Source organism: Sinohyriopsis cumingii, chromosome 6, assembly GCF_028554795.1.
Source record: "Sinohyriopsis cumingii isolate HCF-2022 chromosome 6, ASM2855479v2, whole genome shotgun sequence".
Classification (NCBI taxonomy): Eukaryota; Metazoa; Mollusca; class Bivalvia; order Unionida; family Unionidae; genus Sinohyriopsis; species Sinohyriopsis cumingii.
Window position 1 is genome coordinate 100,074,866 of NC_142966.1, and position 16,471 is coordinate 100,091,336.

A 16,471-nucleotide genomic window follows, 5' to 3' on the forward strand; every position below is an offset into this window, starting at 1 on the left:
AAATCATTGTTATCATGGTTGACATTGACTACAGATAGCGACCAAAGTAATGCGGCTGGGTTATTTACATGGCAAATAGCAACAGAGCAAGGAGTTTCTGCACCAAGACATATATTTATTGTTTTTCAGGAAAATGCTAGAATATATTCACAGGAACAAAATCCAATGGTATCTTACACGCTTGGAGTTTCTGGAGTTGCTTTGAGAATAGATGGATATCAAGAACCTTTTGAAGAAGTTTTGTTAAATTTTGAACAAAATCATGTTGCACGTGCTTATCATCAGTTGATGACATTTATGGGGCGTGATCAAAATTTGACACTGGTTTACAAATATCTCAGCGGGATTTCACAACATTATATCCAATCTATTACTTTTCGTTGGACCATTTATATTTATTCAGGCAATCTGTCTTTGATATACATTTTCGAGTCCGTGTAGCTCGACGGCCTGCTGGTGGGTACATAGCAATCGCTTTTATACTCTCAGAAAAAGCAATGCTACATGAAGATGTTGGTGGACGAATGAGAGTTATTGATGCTCCAGTAGAAAACATGTAATTAAATCGCTCACGATATGTATAATGCCGTATCATCATGTTAGTGTCAGTCTGACTCCTGGTCAGATTAAAATGCTTCAATGAAATTCAGCAAAGAACTGGAATAAAAATACCACTAAAACGATAAGATCACAGGGTGTCAGAAAGTCAACTCGAGTATTTTAATAGTGCCAAACAATAAAAAAGGCGTTAAATTAAATCTTTCTGCTGGTGCGATTAAAGACTCAATTAAAACAGGCGGTGTATTTTCACTTCATGCAGCTGTACCAGCGTTAATAGCCGCTGCAGCCAGAGCTGTTGAAAAATCAGATGTACTTGGCGCTGATGGAACTACTTCTGGGATGGCATTAAAGAAAGCAACAGGACACGGATTTAAAAAAGGGGGAAGGGGTCTAAGATTACTAGAAACTCCTTATCGATACAGAAAAGGTCTGAGACTTCCAGGAATATGTCGTTAATCTTTCAACTGTCAAATTTTGATTTACTTGATACTGCTAAAAAAAATTAAACATAAAAAATTTCAGAAGTGATTGTACGCGTGATCAATTAGCAAAACAACCAAACAATACTGAAACAGGTATCATTAATCTGGGTAATAGTTCTGGTCCTGGTACTCATTGGGTTGCATACGCAACTGATCCACGTGGAATTATTTCTTATGATTCGAATAGTTGGTTCAACCAAAAGAATTTATAAGTTACGTAAAATCAATAAAACCTCCAGTCTGGTATTCAACATTGCCAACACAGACAATGACAAATCCGCCAATATGTGGCAGTGAAGTAATTTCTGTACTTGACTCTGTGTCTTCATCAACATTACCACATCATAAAGTCTTGCACGAGTATACAAATAGCCGCTAATCGTTTTAAACATATCTTAATGTATAATGGTAGATATTTACGGAAGATCTTCTTGCCTAAGTAAGACTCATCAGGGCGACTTGTTAAATATTCAACCGTTGATGAAGTCAAGGCAGGGACGTCATGGGGGCATTATGTTGTCATTCTGAATTTGCATATGCTGTAAAATGCTGTAGCCTATACAAGAAAATTGACAAGCCCGTCATGTTTTGCCCACCTCCCCGAAAAAGTGAAATGACGTCCCTGCTATTACTACCTCTCTGATCGGTTATTCAGCCTGAGCCAGCGCGTTGACATTTGCATGAATCAAGTTTTGCTCCCCCCCCCATCAATTTTTGCCCCCCCCCCCCCGCCCGCGAAAATAGTTGAAATGACGTCCCTGGGTCAAGGATGAACTCGCGAATCTTTTGAGTCTTGCAAATGTGGACCAAAATTAAGTCGTTGTTTTTCAGGATAAACAAGGACGATTAAAGACGAGTAATATCTCGCTGACAAATTATTCTGCGGTTCCAGATGCAACATAAGATAACTTAGTGGTGTTTGCTAATAACGGTAAAATTAAAAACTCGGAGGAATTAATTCTATCAATCATGGAAGAAATTGCTGGACGTATCAGAAGAATTGGAGATATTGTATACGGTGATCTCAGTATGAGTAAAAATACAATTATTAATGTGAGAGAACCAAAATCAGATGATAATGCGGTAACAAAAAGATATGTAGACAGCAACAACAACATGATCAGAACTGAGATCAATGATCGTTTATTAACCTTAGGTGATACAATGACTGGTTCTCTCAAAATGACTAATAATACAATTACTGGTCTCGGAGAACAAGAATCAAGCCATGACGCTGCAACGAAGACCATGATAGCAACATTCTGAAGACGAACTCGATAACAATCAATGATGGAATGACCACATTTAGATCTGAGTATTATAATCATGTACAAGCGTTTGAAAATTTTCGTAGAAACACAAATAGAGCCATTAACGAATTTGTTGGAAAATCTACCAGACATCGACATTGAACTCTCTGACATAAAAACAATTATCGATCGTGTAGTATATACGGTAACATCTGGATCAGTATCATGGTCACCACTTAATAAATCCATTAAACATCAGCATGAGGTTATCGATATATATAGATTTTCAATACTCGGCACTACAACATATACAATATCCACTACAATTTTACGGCGTTTTCCACTAACTGGATCCTATGGATGTATGTTAGTGATGTTAGACCAAAACGACGAGGGGAATATTCGTGGTGGAACCTGAAGAAAAGGACAACCCCGTGTTTTATTATTTATGTCTTGAATTAGTTGCTAAACTACCACCTACTTAATATAATGAGTTCCGAAATAAACGTTCGACGTTTTAGATACAACCTAGCACGTGAATGGCAAACAAAACTAAATAATATCGCTGACGAATATACAGCAAAAGTAAAAATATCGCAGACGCGCAGACGCGTAGATGCTGTTGACATTATATATATATATTCAGCGTCTGCTGTTATTGCTAGAACCTGCGTATTATTATCAACAATAACAATGACAACACCAGCAGTTGTAACAATTTGTGTTTGAGCTGCAACAACAATTGCCGGTATTCTTAATATCATCGCCAAAAATATGTACATGCACAAATGCAAAATTGCATGATTATGTAATAAAATTACACACAGCGAAGTTATCATTATCCAGATTATCCTGGTTATTATCAACAAGTCTTAGTGATGGAAAAATATCAGATTCTGAATTTGCGGAGATGATTAAAATTTACAAAGAAGTAATGACTTTGATAGAATCCACGCCTGATTTAGAAAATCAGGATTTAAATAAGAATGTCAGCTCCGAACGAGCTACTTCAGCAGATTGTCGTTAACACAACTCCGTCAAAAACTACGATGATATCAGTGAGCTCAACTAATCCAGAATTTAGTGTTAACTTTCCAACTGCAATTCCAACGAAAGAAATAGCGCTAGCACAATTACGAGTATATTACGGCTGGCCAAATATCAGATAAAAATCATTTATGGATTACCAGCAAATAATTCGCTGGTATTTGCAAATAAAAATAAACCAGATGGAACTCTCGATTTTCAAGTTGTCAAGAATTCCTACAGTTAGTTATCAAATCGAACAAATCAATGATGAATTCCAGCGCAGAACCAAATTTATAACCGGAAGAGAATCAAAATAGCTATCATCGTTCAAATAGCTATCATCGTTCAAGAACCAACTTTATCAGCTGCGATAGAAATAAACCCTCTCGATTATTTTTCTGATATTTATCAATCGTCGATCAGATCAATGTTAGAAGGACATGAAATTCCACCTGATTATCAAGACCGCCAGAACGTCAACAAGATGATTTATCTATTAATGAATATATATATATATATATATATATATATATATATATATATATATATATATATATATATATATATATATATATATATATATATATATATAAATAAAATTGTATCAGGCCTTGAGTATGCTAACCGAATTATTATTGGGCGTATATGTGTTGATAGTGTTCATACTGGAAACGTGGAAAAATGATATATTATAAGCAACTATTTGCTAATCATTATAAAATACCTGAAAATGATTTACTAAATTTTGTATTACCAGGATTTAATACATACGAACTAAAATTACGGGTCAATGATTTTATCAATGAACATGTTCCACAAATCGTTGATGCAGGGAGAAAAATGACCCCATCTGCACATATAATCAAAGATAACAATGATCCATAAGGTGGCGGCAGACATATTTCACCAGGAATTGTAACAATCGTAGTCAATATTGTGTGTGATGCAACTGATGGAAGCTATCAAATAGATCTTGAAAAATCAAGTCAGGATGAGCAGTGATAGATTTTATACACATTTACACCTCAAGTACCTCCTGGATATTTGATTGGATACGAGCCTATTAATCATGTTTATCTACGTTGTCATAATCCGTTAATATCAAGGATACATTTCAAACTTACTGACCTATCCTGACGGTTACTTGATTTAAGACATGATAATTTGAATATCATTCTCTGCGTAAAATCTTAACGATTTCATGGGTATATTCAAATTATCAAACAATTTCAATAAGATGGGATAAATCAAAATAATATCATCGAAATGTTTTAAATAATAATTTCATAAACAAATATATATTTGTAACATAATTGTTTTTATGCTGAGTTTTCGTTAATTTGATGGGTTAAATAGTACTAAAATAATGAAAATCAGTTAGAATTTAAAGTTTTGATGGGGGGTAAATAGTACTAAAATAGTACTAAAATAATGAAAATCATTAAATTTTATAATTTTGATTGGGTAAATAGTAATAAAATAAAAATCAATTAGATTTTTATAATTTTGATTGGGTAAATAGTACTAAAATAATGAAAAACTTATCAAACCTGAATAAAATGACACAATACAAATCGGGTAGAATACAAAAATCTGAATTCCTATACAAAATGAAGGATAACTGTTATAATCAGAATAAATATTGCAGAATAAATATTAGCTTTCACTTTCACGATGACTAGCTACAGAGACCCCAGTTGTCATAACTTTCACTTTCATCAGTGACGTTGACCCTATTTTCGCATTTTCAATCCCCTTTTGAAACATTGTCGCTACTTTCACTTTCACTATCACTAATGACGGCGCTTTTGTTTTCATGTCCTGACATAATCAATATTGTCTCACACGTGTGTTCCTATTTCTTGTTTGTTTCGTATTTGTGAGACAAATCTTGTCTAATTTTTTTCGATCGCACGTGAAAGCGAGATGAATTTATCAACTTTCGTATCCTTAACCGCAGCCAGTGAATGTAACAGTGCTTGCTGAATTAGATTGATACATTTGTAGTCTGCTGGTAGTGTATATCTATCTTCGAATTTACGTTCTTGTAGTGATTTAAAATCACAAATAATTTTTTTTCAGGATTAGGTTCCTCAGATATTTTTTATACTTTTGTGTTTGAATTTTTCAATTACAGAAATAATAACATTGATATTTTCAAAATGATTTATATAATAAATATATATTTTAAATAAAACTTATTTACATATTATTATATTTAATCCTAATTCTAAGGACGACACATTTGAACCATAGAGTGCTAAACGACATTCAATCAGGTTCAGAAGATACATATAAGGACAGCACAACATTAACCTAAATAATTAAATATCATACCATGTAGGCACAAATCAGAGGTGCATGCTCGGAAGAGCGCAAACCTCTATAATTCAACACGTATAGATAGACCGATCGTTCGAGCCATTCAACACTGAATAAACGAAGATGGCAACAGAGTTTTTCAACAAAATGAAGGATAGTTGGTACTGGATGATGGATGTAGCATATGTGGTGGAAAGGCTTGAGAAAGAATGGAAGTATCCAGGTAGCCTAGACTTTGTGACCTGTTTAAAATTAGCGAGGGATCTGGTAGAAGGTGTGGTAGAGGAGGAAGTGAAGAAATTAAGAAGATTAAATAACCCAAAATATGTTAGAATAGGTAGCTTGAATGAGGCACTTGATAATGTCATCAACGTCAGGTGCTTTCAGAAGACACATTGTATTGGACAGAGTGGTCATTTGTGAAATGGGGACTAGACCAGCTAAAGAAAGCAGAAGAAATGATGAGAAAGGTGTTGTAAGTAGAGGTGAAAAAGATTAAAGATGCCAGGGCAAAGGAGAGAAACGAAAAAGAAAACACAAAGGACAACAAAAAAACATAGAAAGATAAAAGAGGAGTTTGAAAGAATGAATAAGAATTGGATGAAAGTACAGGAGAAATTTGGATCCATGGCACATCCTGACTGGATGCCAGAGACGGAGATGAAAAAGAAGAAAGGAATCATTGAGAAAGTGAGAAAATGGTGGAAGAACTGGAGAAAATAGAAGAAGAACCCAAAGGCCATTTTCAGGGCCGCTCATATGCCTCGAAAAGATTTGCTTTCTTGCCTAATTTTGTTTTAGTCGGTTGTATAGTTGTTTGTGTTAGTATGTTGTATGTGTTATATATGCCTCTGTCTCGCCAAAACGTTCTAGGTTCTTTTTCCCGCTCTTTGGTCCCGATTGAGGTCAGCCCCTTGCTACATTGTTACCAATATTCAGTACTGTGACGTCATCTTACCTGTAATGTATTTTCCCAATGTCGCTATAAATCTTGTCGCTATAACGTCCCGGGGGTGGTGTTCAATGTCGCTATGTGGTCCCCCTTGACTACTTGCATTTATCATAAATTCTTTCGATGGAAGGGAGATGAATGGACCCATGAACGAATGGGAGAGAAATATATTCCAAGGATTATTGTTTGAGATGAAATATCCACTCTTTCATTTGAAACGTTAAAACTATTTCTTGATTGGTTATTGACAAAAAATACTGCTGTAATAATGTGTGGCGATCACGGTGAACCACCACCTTTTGTTGGATTGTCTCCACATAAATGGCTGAGGAATTTTGTAGATTATTATGAAGATATAACTGATGATCATAGAGAGCTTGATCCAGAATTAAGAGAATTTGTGAAATTAATCAGACTACATCCGAATAAAATTCAATGTGAAATGATGCGTGAAATAACTTCAGAAACTCCTATTAACATTTTTTTTTTAATTTATGGAGACCACGTGATTTGACAGTGGCAAGTAGAAAGATAGTTCGTGATACACTTCAACAACAATTTTTTATATTGCATAAAGAATTTGTTCTTTAAAAATCTACCCGCATCATTGCGTTATCGAGCAGCAGATACGCGACGACAGAATATCGACGTTGATATACCATGATCGTCAGAAAAAGCAAAATCTTGCATTAAATGATATTGTTTTAGTTCCTGTCAGTGTTGCTGAGAGCGCGTTAACTATGGACAAAACTCCATGGACGCTAGGATACACAATGATAATTCATTCATCACAAGGATTAACCATCTCTGATAAAAATGTTTGGATCGTCGATGATCGTATCGAATGGTCAAAATTAGTTTATCTTGCAGTGTCTCGAGTCAGACGAATATCTCAGCTGCGGAGAGTTATCATAGACTAGACAGAAAATAATGATCAAATTCAAGAAACCATTGCTGGCAATGGCGATGATATAGTAACAAAACAGTTAGTTATAAACAATGTGACAAAAAAGCGCGATTTTGATCTCGATGCTTAATGTATCATGACATTAAAAGAACGACCGAATAATCATTGTGCAAGCTCTAACACATTAATGTTGTGGCAATATTCGAACAATAATCCAAGACAATTTACCGTAGATAGAATTAATATTAACTTTGGTCATGCACGCGAAAATGTGATGCTGACCTGTCTTGAATGTAATCGTCGTCGAGGTGCTAGTTTACAAAAGTGAATGCGGTGGTAATTATGTGTCTTTCAGGAATAACTTGTAACTGTTCACGTACAAATCTACGTTGAGGAGCAGTTGAATCTAGTCTGTAGATCGCAGGTCTACCCGTAGATCTTACCACGCTGGAAATTTTATGTGTCGCAATACTCTAAATAGGATCAGACGCTCTTTTTTTTACCACCTTCAAGTTCACCAGGTTTATATAAATATCTGACACTCATATTACCTAGTACTGGTTGTTTTGAAAAGTCATGTCGTTGTATTGGTATGTGTTTTTGTAATTGCATTAATTGGTTTCATAGAAATCGCACGAATAATTTCATTATTTAACGCAGCTGTTACACTTGGTAGTCTTGCACCCCATCCACGAGATCTCATATCTTTCTGAACTTTTTCCTTCGCATATTGATATCCAAACAATCTCTCAGCAAGTGTTCGATTAAATCGTTCAACAATTGCCTGATCACGATGAATTGCTGTATGTCCTTGTCTAATTTTGACATTATGTTTTTTTTAATCGGAGATGATACTGCACCAAGAAATTCCTTGCCAGGATCAGCCTATAGTAACTGTGGCCATCGCAAGGGTCCTCGTTCATTAATTCGTTCAAAACCAGATACAACTTCAGATGCTGTTTTAGTTGACTGTGATTCTGCCTCTGTATATCTACTTGTAACGTCAACGACAGTTAACACGTATTTGTATGTACGTGATTGATGTCTACCAATTTTAATAATATCATGTGGTAAACACAAAATATTTGCTTGATGAACTTCTTTAGGAGTGCTGACATAAAATGTGCATGCTGAATTCTTTTAGGTGGTGGTATAAAATTTTCCATATTGCCTGTCGTGCTAACCAATCTGCAGCAACATAACTTGTAACATTTACTGCATCAGAAAGTTTACCAACCTCTGCTCTACCCCTCCAATATCCTTTTCGGTATAAATAAATCGATTTTATTTTTTTAATAATCTGATGATTAATTACCAGCTCCTAATAATACTAGTTTACCTTTCATTGCAGATCTTATCAACCAATTAGCTAATGATTCTCTACAAGATTTTTTTATAGGGAATTTAACGAGTGAATCAACTTCACATCTGCATTATGTCGTTGTTGTAAATCTGTATTTTTATAAGTACATCATGAACTTGACATGCTTGATCAACTGCATTTATTGGATACTCTCCAGGTCTTGGTTGATCTCGCTCGTCAAGTCGGGTTCCAGGACCACAATAATTATATCCTGGAAGATGTTTTTCTCCTGGGTATTTAGCCCATGGAATTCCTGGTAATCTTCCTAATGAAGTAGCGGTATCACCACCAATTTTACTATTAGAAATAAATATATATTGTTTGCACCACATTGTACACATTTACCTGTAAGTTCACGCGCTTTATTTTTTGTTATTTTTGTTGCTAATCCACTTGTGGGGGTGGATGCTCTACATCGAACATAAAATGTCCACATTATTTATTATATTTGTGTAACATAGCTGTCATTGATTTCTCAGCGAAACGAAAGCAAGACCAGTCAAACGTATTTCAGCATTACCAAATTCCATTCAAAATGATAATAATAGGTCCACCCGGATCGGGTAATACGCAAATACTGCTTAATTTGATAATGAGATGGCTCAAGTGGGTTAAGTTATAGTTAGTAGCTCCGTCAGATGATGATCAGAGATGTTACGATGTACTTAAAGATTTTAATGAAAATGTAAATTTATTGGACGAGGACGGTAATGATATTATTAATTTTATCACCGATATTGATGAAGCCCTATCTGTAGATGTCCTCGATGGATATATTAATACTCTCGTGGTATATGACGACGTAATGCTAGACAATCAAATCCAGCAAGAATATTTTCTCGAGGCAGACATAAAAATACTGATGTGATTTATGTTACTCAGCGATATATACAAATACCTAACGTGATCAGAGATAATTGTAATATTTTAGTTGTGATTAATGGAGTCGATACACATACTCTGCGAAATATTCATCAGACTTGGTGTAGTGGAGATATGGACATGAATAAGTTCAAAAACTTCTTTTCAAAAGCACAATCTACCCCACACGGATTTATCACAATAAATTTACAAGATCCTCGATCGCGATATCGTATATGTCTTGATAGAATATTTGGTTGAGAGATTGACATAATAATGATTTAATTACAGCTGCAGAGAGGGTGCGACCTCAATGAAACGTCCTGCGCGTGATGGAACGCACATACAAATTTATAAAAAACACGAATGACAAAGATAAAATAACAAAATAAACTAACCCAATTGGAGAAACTCTCGGTTTTAGTTAGAGGCTTCGGTTTGGCGTTATTGACCTTATTTTTTTTAAATTTTCGTAGGAAACTTTATTTTTCAAAAATGACGTTTCAGCAAAAGGTCTGTTCACCCTCTCTGCTGCTACACATTACACGAGCAGAGAGGGTGAGACCATAAATGAGTGTCCAGACGGGTAAACAAAACATACGTTTTTTTTTAAAAACACAAACAACAAAGATTTAAATAAATTAGTGAAAATCTCGGTTCTGGTTAGAGGCTTCGGTTTGACGTTTATGACCTTATATTTTTCATTTTCGTAGGAAGCTTTATTTATCAAAAAATGGACCTTCCCGCAAGTGGTCTGTTCACCCTCTCTGCTGCTGGACTTGACGTATTCTTTTAAATGTCATCTTTTGATCACATTGACGACTGATCCAGCTAACACTTGCTTGGTCATTCCAATTATGTTAAGAATAATTTCGAATTTAAATTATGTTTATTTCATCAAAATACATAATCAGTTTGGTTTGTTGCTATTATCGCTTTTATTTTGTTGCTATCATTCTTATTCGCTATCAGGCATGCTTAAATGAATAAATGAAGAAGAATAAGAAGAATTGCACACTATAACACAAAGTATAAAATCTTGAAAAAATTCGTTTCGTATTTTCAGATTAACTATACAAACATATATAACAACACTATTTTGCACACGATGACGAAATACACTAAAGCCATATTCTGTCTTTAAAGAAGATTTATGTCCCTTCTGATCGATGAAAATCATTTAAAAAATCGCACTATTGTCAATTACTGAGAGTTTTCCCGCATACCCAGTAATATTTTAGTGATCATGAAAACGTCATTATAAAGGTAACACTGTATATTCCAACGAAAACATCATTTTCCAAGTATCAAACATGTGTAGGCCGAATCGCCGCAGCCGAACCTTCTCGACTGAAATTTAGTGTTTCGGCCGACCTGGGCATTTGTCGGTCACTCCACCTCGCTAGCTCTGCCAGCTGACAGCGCTCTGATGAACTACCGGAGGGATTGCATATGTATACAACACAACAAAATATGGCGACTGCCACAACAAATGCGGTGTCTGTTGTGTAGCTTTTAAAATTGCGAAAATCGTAATCAGAGTAAAGGTAATTAGTAGCCTAGTAAAGCAGTTATTATAAAAAAACATGAGAGCTATAATTCTATTGTAACGACTGGCAGATTCGGTTGTATATCTTGTTGAACAGTTGAAATTGAGGTCGTGACAGTTTTTTGACCGGTGCCCTTGTATTCCAAATTTATGCACTGTTGGGTTTAAAATGAAGTTACATCGAAGCATCCACTTGTGGGGGATCGTCAGAAGTGGTCTTTAAAGAGAGTTAAAATGTGTCAGTTTTATAACCAGCTTGGTTTCAGGAATCTATTTGTAAGTTTGGGTGCATTGTATTACAAATGGTCATCAAATTTCGAGGGCAGTGTGTGTGTGAGAGATTTTTTGACGTAGCTTTAACAATTTTTCAGTCATATCGCTACGATCTCTGCAGTGTGGCAGTTTATAGTGATGTCTAGCACTGGTGCATCATGCCGCAGACATGTAGCATTTAGTCCAATGTAGCACCCAGTCACATTATCCTGACACCAGGCTGATAGTAAGACATATCACTATAACAAAAACAACATGTGCTATGTCTTACATTGTAGGACTAGGTTCGCGCCTTCAATGTGAACTTTAGTGTGTTTATTCTATTATTACAAACAGCTTTTAAAATCGCCATAGAAAGTGTTCATACGTATGTGATTAATTTAATCATCACAGAAAAATGTTTATAAAATTGCCAAATTCTTTGTGAGCAACAGTGTTTCCACATCATAATTTGTCTTTTTCTGGAAATACATTAATAATATGAGTTTGCTTTTATCTTTTCACATTTGAGGCACAACAAGAGTGTGTGACACATAATAGTAAAAACAATAGGGCAGTTCTGGGCACATGTAGAATTTGATTTTTTGTGACTTGTTTCTTGTCACCAGTCAAATCCAGCTTGGCCAAGCTCAGGTTTCCAAAATATTTGCAGGTAAAGTCCAAGAAACGGAGACCGCCAAGGAGTCATGTTCTGTTCATAATGTTTTTTGTTCTGGGTTTTGTAGCCTTTTATCCTACCAGAGTTCATCAATGGGTACCTTGATGTATTGTTTGTGTGCACTGCATTCTTCTTTTACAAATTGAAACCAGTCATGATAATATGAATATGTAGTATTAAAGCAAGTTTTGACAATCGAGGAATAAATATTTCTGTTTTGATTTATCAGTTAAACATAGTATTTTTACAAATCTGGGATTCACTGACTTTACGTACTGACCCAGCTTTCGGTAATTCATGAGTGTACAATCTCCAAACATTTGGCTTGACAAAGATTGTCTTGTAGCATGTTGAAGATTTTAATTGTTAATAATATTCCTGATGAGATTTCTTTGACATTAGTGTATAGAAATTAAAGGCACTCATGTTTAATGATTAGCGATGATTAAGTAGGATTTTGTTCAAAGTGTGATTGACGCACACAAAATTTAGCACCCACAAGGGTGTTTATGATGTTTTGTTTGCATGATAATTACAATAGAACGATACATTTTTACAGGCAAAGAATTAAATGCATAAAAATCAGCTTGTCAAATATTTTGATGCATGTCACTGATTTGAAGGTGACTAGATGATAGTTGTGAAGCAAGTTGATAAAATGAGCCTTTGTATATTCCTTACTTGTGATTATAAATAAAGACATTAAAGATAGACTTCCTTCCATTACTTTTAATGAAGTTTCTTGTTCTAATGAATATGATTTAAGGAAAAAATAATCAGTATCATTACATGTATAAGCTCGAATAAACAGTAACATAAGAAAGTGAAAACAAGATTTGTAAAATATAAAAAATAATTCATTTCTCTGGAAAGATATTGTAAAAATGGAAAAAAATAAAAACTTATGGTTTTAAGAATCAGATCCAAAAATAATCCAAGAATAATCCACAAAAAGAATTTTAGAAGTCCTAATATTGAAATGTTCTAATGATTCCAAGTTCAAGTCCCAACAAAGAATAGAAGATGGAAGGCGATGACTTTTGCTGTAGCTGTACTGTGTTGATGTCTACAGTTCCATGTAGAAACATAATAATAAATCCTCCAGTCTTGGAAATCCAGATAAAATTTTCAAGAAATGTCCTTGTTCAAGAATTCTGTATGAGTACAATAATATTTCAGAGAAACGAGTTAACCTTTTAGAATCCAAGTAATCTGAAGAAAAATTAACATACAACTAAAAAACTCAAAAGTTCAATACTGGTCACAACAGAAGAAACTTCACATCCAGTTTTTAAAAGCCCGGATTCGACCTCTAAACATCACTATTAATACTAAGTATTTAGCAATTTCGGAAATGCCTAATTGCAAAATAGAGGATGATGTGATCATGTTTACATGTATAAGTCACTTAGCTCCTGTATGCCCTTGATAAGAACCAATCATTTTACTCCAAGAAAAAGTTGTTTGCTTGACCCTTAATCAAGGCCAGGAACTAAGTCAAAAATAGAAACTAGTTGTTTCTGTTATTAGGTATTCATGGAAACATTCAAGTCAAACTGAATTTTCTGGAAAATATCAAATTTCTTGTAAACAGAATTATATTACATTGACATGTAAAGAAAATAAAAAGATTCCAAAACACACAAACAATCAAATCAAATCAAAAACAGCTTAAATCAAATATAAATTAAATCAAATATATGTAACAGTATGGTGTCATGAAACGTTCCAGTCTTTTGTTGATTAACAAATCATCTCTGGCTGAAACAGTGTTAATGGTTGTTTAATTTTTCAATTCAGGGTGTTTTAATCGAAACATCTCTTTCCCTGTCTTGGTGAAAAATCTGGTTAATTTCTAACCACTTTTTACTTATCCATTTGTCTGTCCAAACATGTACATGTCTGTTTTTTGCATCTGTACCTATATCTTTCTCAACACATCTACATCTATTATCCAATTATATATTTTGTGATAACTTGAATTATTGGCTTATGGTTTTAAGGTGCCAGCTAAGATGAAAAAGAAAGCAGAAGTTGAAATAATATAATTAAAGTAACCCACATTGAATTTTACTGGTATATTATATTTTTCCTCATACTGAGATATTATATTTGGGATAAGATCAGCTGTCCAAAGGGCAAGTTATGCCATGTATATATAGTATAATTTAAGGTATTAGTACATTTGTATATTAAGGGATGATACTGCTGTATATAAATTAGGGTCATCCAATTGTAAGTTAGAAATCATGCTTTCCAGAACTTTCCCCTTGTTCCATTCATATCTTTATTATGTTTTGCGAGTGGCCGAGTGGTCTAAAGCGCTCTCCGTTATGGATCACTGCCATCTCACCTCTGTCTGCGTGGGTTCGAGTCTCGGATTCGGCTATGTGGATATGTGAGAAAGCTTGCCAGTAGCTTCTTGTGGGTTGGTGGTTCTTTCCATGGGTTTTCCGGGTTCTTTCTCCACCATTAATACTGGCCGCCATGTATTGTGTGCTGAAAAATGGCATTAAACTCTACAACAACAACAACATATTTTTACTTTTTTCCCTGCCAAAAGTCATCTTGTTCATACAAAGTTTGATGTTGCTTTTAAGTGCATTTGGGAATAAGAAATAATCAGATTTTCCAGAATACTTGTCTGTGCATTGAGGGAAGGCTGAGATGTGAGTGGACAGTTCCTCCATTTGCATTATGATTGATATGTATAATTGTATTTCTCCTTAATTTGAATATTAAAATTATTCTGGTTTATGGCAAACAGTGTCTGTGACAGGTATGTCTGGAAATGTTGTTGTTGTTGTAGGGTTTAATGCCATTTTTCAGCACAAAATATGGTATACATGGTGGCCAGTATAAATAGTGGAGGAAGAACCCGCGAAAACCCCAGAAAGAACCCACAAGAAGCAACTGGCAAGCTTTCTCACATACCCACATTGGCCACACCTGACACTCGAACCCATGCAGACTGAGGTGAGATTACACTGATCTGTAATGGTGGGTGCTTTAGACCACTTGGGGCAACTCTGGAAATGTGAATAAGTTAAATCAGCAGTGCAAAAGAGCGTTGAAATTACTAGCACAATGACCATATTAATAGCTATAGATATGCAGCCCTATTATCATGCTGACAGTAAGGTGGGGGGGTGAGATCTGATCGCTACTTTAGATCCAAGGTATCAGCTGCCACCAAGAAAGTACAGTGGTTTTGCTGGGTTAATGATATCTAGACTTTATGAGAAAGATGAAAACAAAACATCATTTCATGACATTGGTATTAAAATCACTGTTAAATAAAGTTGGCTTAGTTGAGTGGAACAATTGATCTGACAGATTCCATAAGATTCCTGTTATTTTGATTTAATGATGAAAGTTGAGAGTCTATTGTTTCATAATTTGTTACAATTTTTTATGTTCTGCTATTATGATAGAAGATGAATCATTCACCTAGTCAGCATTCATTAATCAATAGTAATTCTAGTCAGAATCTGATTTTATTTGGGTGTTTTAAATTAATTAACTTTAAAATAATTTTTAAGTTGATGTAAAGTTTAAGATTACACTCAGAGTCACGTAAGTCAGTAAAGTCAGAATATGATATTTGAGAAGATTACTCACTATGTTCAGTTGTTATGTGCAGGCATTTCTTCAGATGATGGAGAATAAGTTTATGTCTATTATTAGGAGAGAATTGTTTCTGTCTTTGAATTTTATGTAATATCTCCAGTAATCAAAATATCTTTTCCAGTGTGTTTGTTTGATGTTTAAATTCAGTATTTGCTTCGCTAATCAATCTAGCAATACTCCTCTCATCCAGGGAATTCCCATCATTTTTCAAAGCTGTATTATAAAGCCTTTGTTGAAGAAACTGACATTTGACTATAACAGTTGAAAGAACCACAAACCTGTTTCTAACCTCCCATTCATGTATATAAAAAAAATCATAGAAAAAGTTGTTTTATTTCAGCTTGTATCTCATCTGAATTTTAGCAATGTACATTCCAAATATTACTCTTCCCATACTACTGTAACTGTCCTTATTAAAGTAGTTAATGAAATATCCTCTGCTTTGGATAGTAGAAAGATTACAACCCTCACCCTCCTCGACTTGTCTGCAGCATTTGACACAACAGACCATGATATTATTACTTCACTATCACAAGCATGTGCTTGTATTTGGTATTCACAACATAGCCTTACTAAGGTTCTTGTCCTACTTTGTCAGTAGGACACATTGTATTTGTAAATGGAAAACATTCCA

The 16,471-nt window shown here is 34.6% G+C and overlaps 1 protein-coding gene across 3 annotated transcripts in view; it reads left to right on the forward strand.

The window, feature by feature from the left end:
• The first annotated feature begins 11,124 nt into the window (after nucleotides 1-11,124).
• Nucleotides 11,125-16,471, forward strand: part of LOC149797558 (uncharacterized) — a 74,361-nt gene continuing 69,014 nt past the window's right edge. For all 3 annotated transcript variants that reach the window (XM_089962427.1, XM_089962428.1, XM_089962429.1), the window contains exon 1: nucleotides 11,125-11,274. The gene's annotated coding sequence lies outside the window, so the exon portion shown is untranslated. The remainder of the gene's footprint in view (nucleotides 11,275-16,471) is intronic.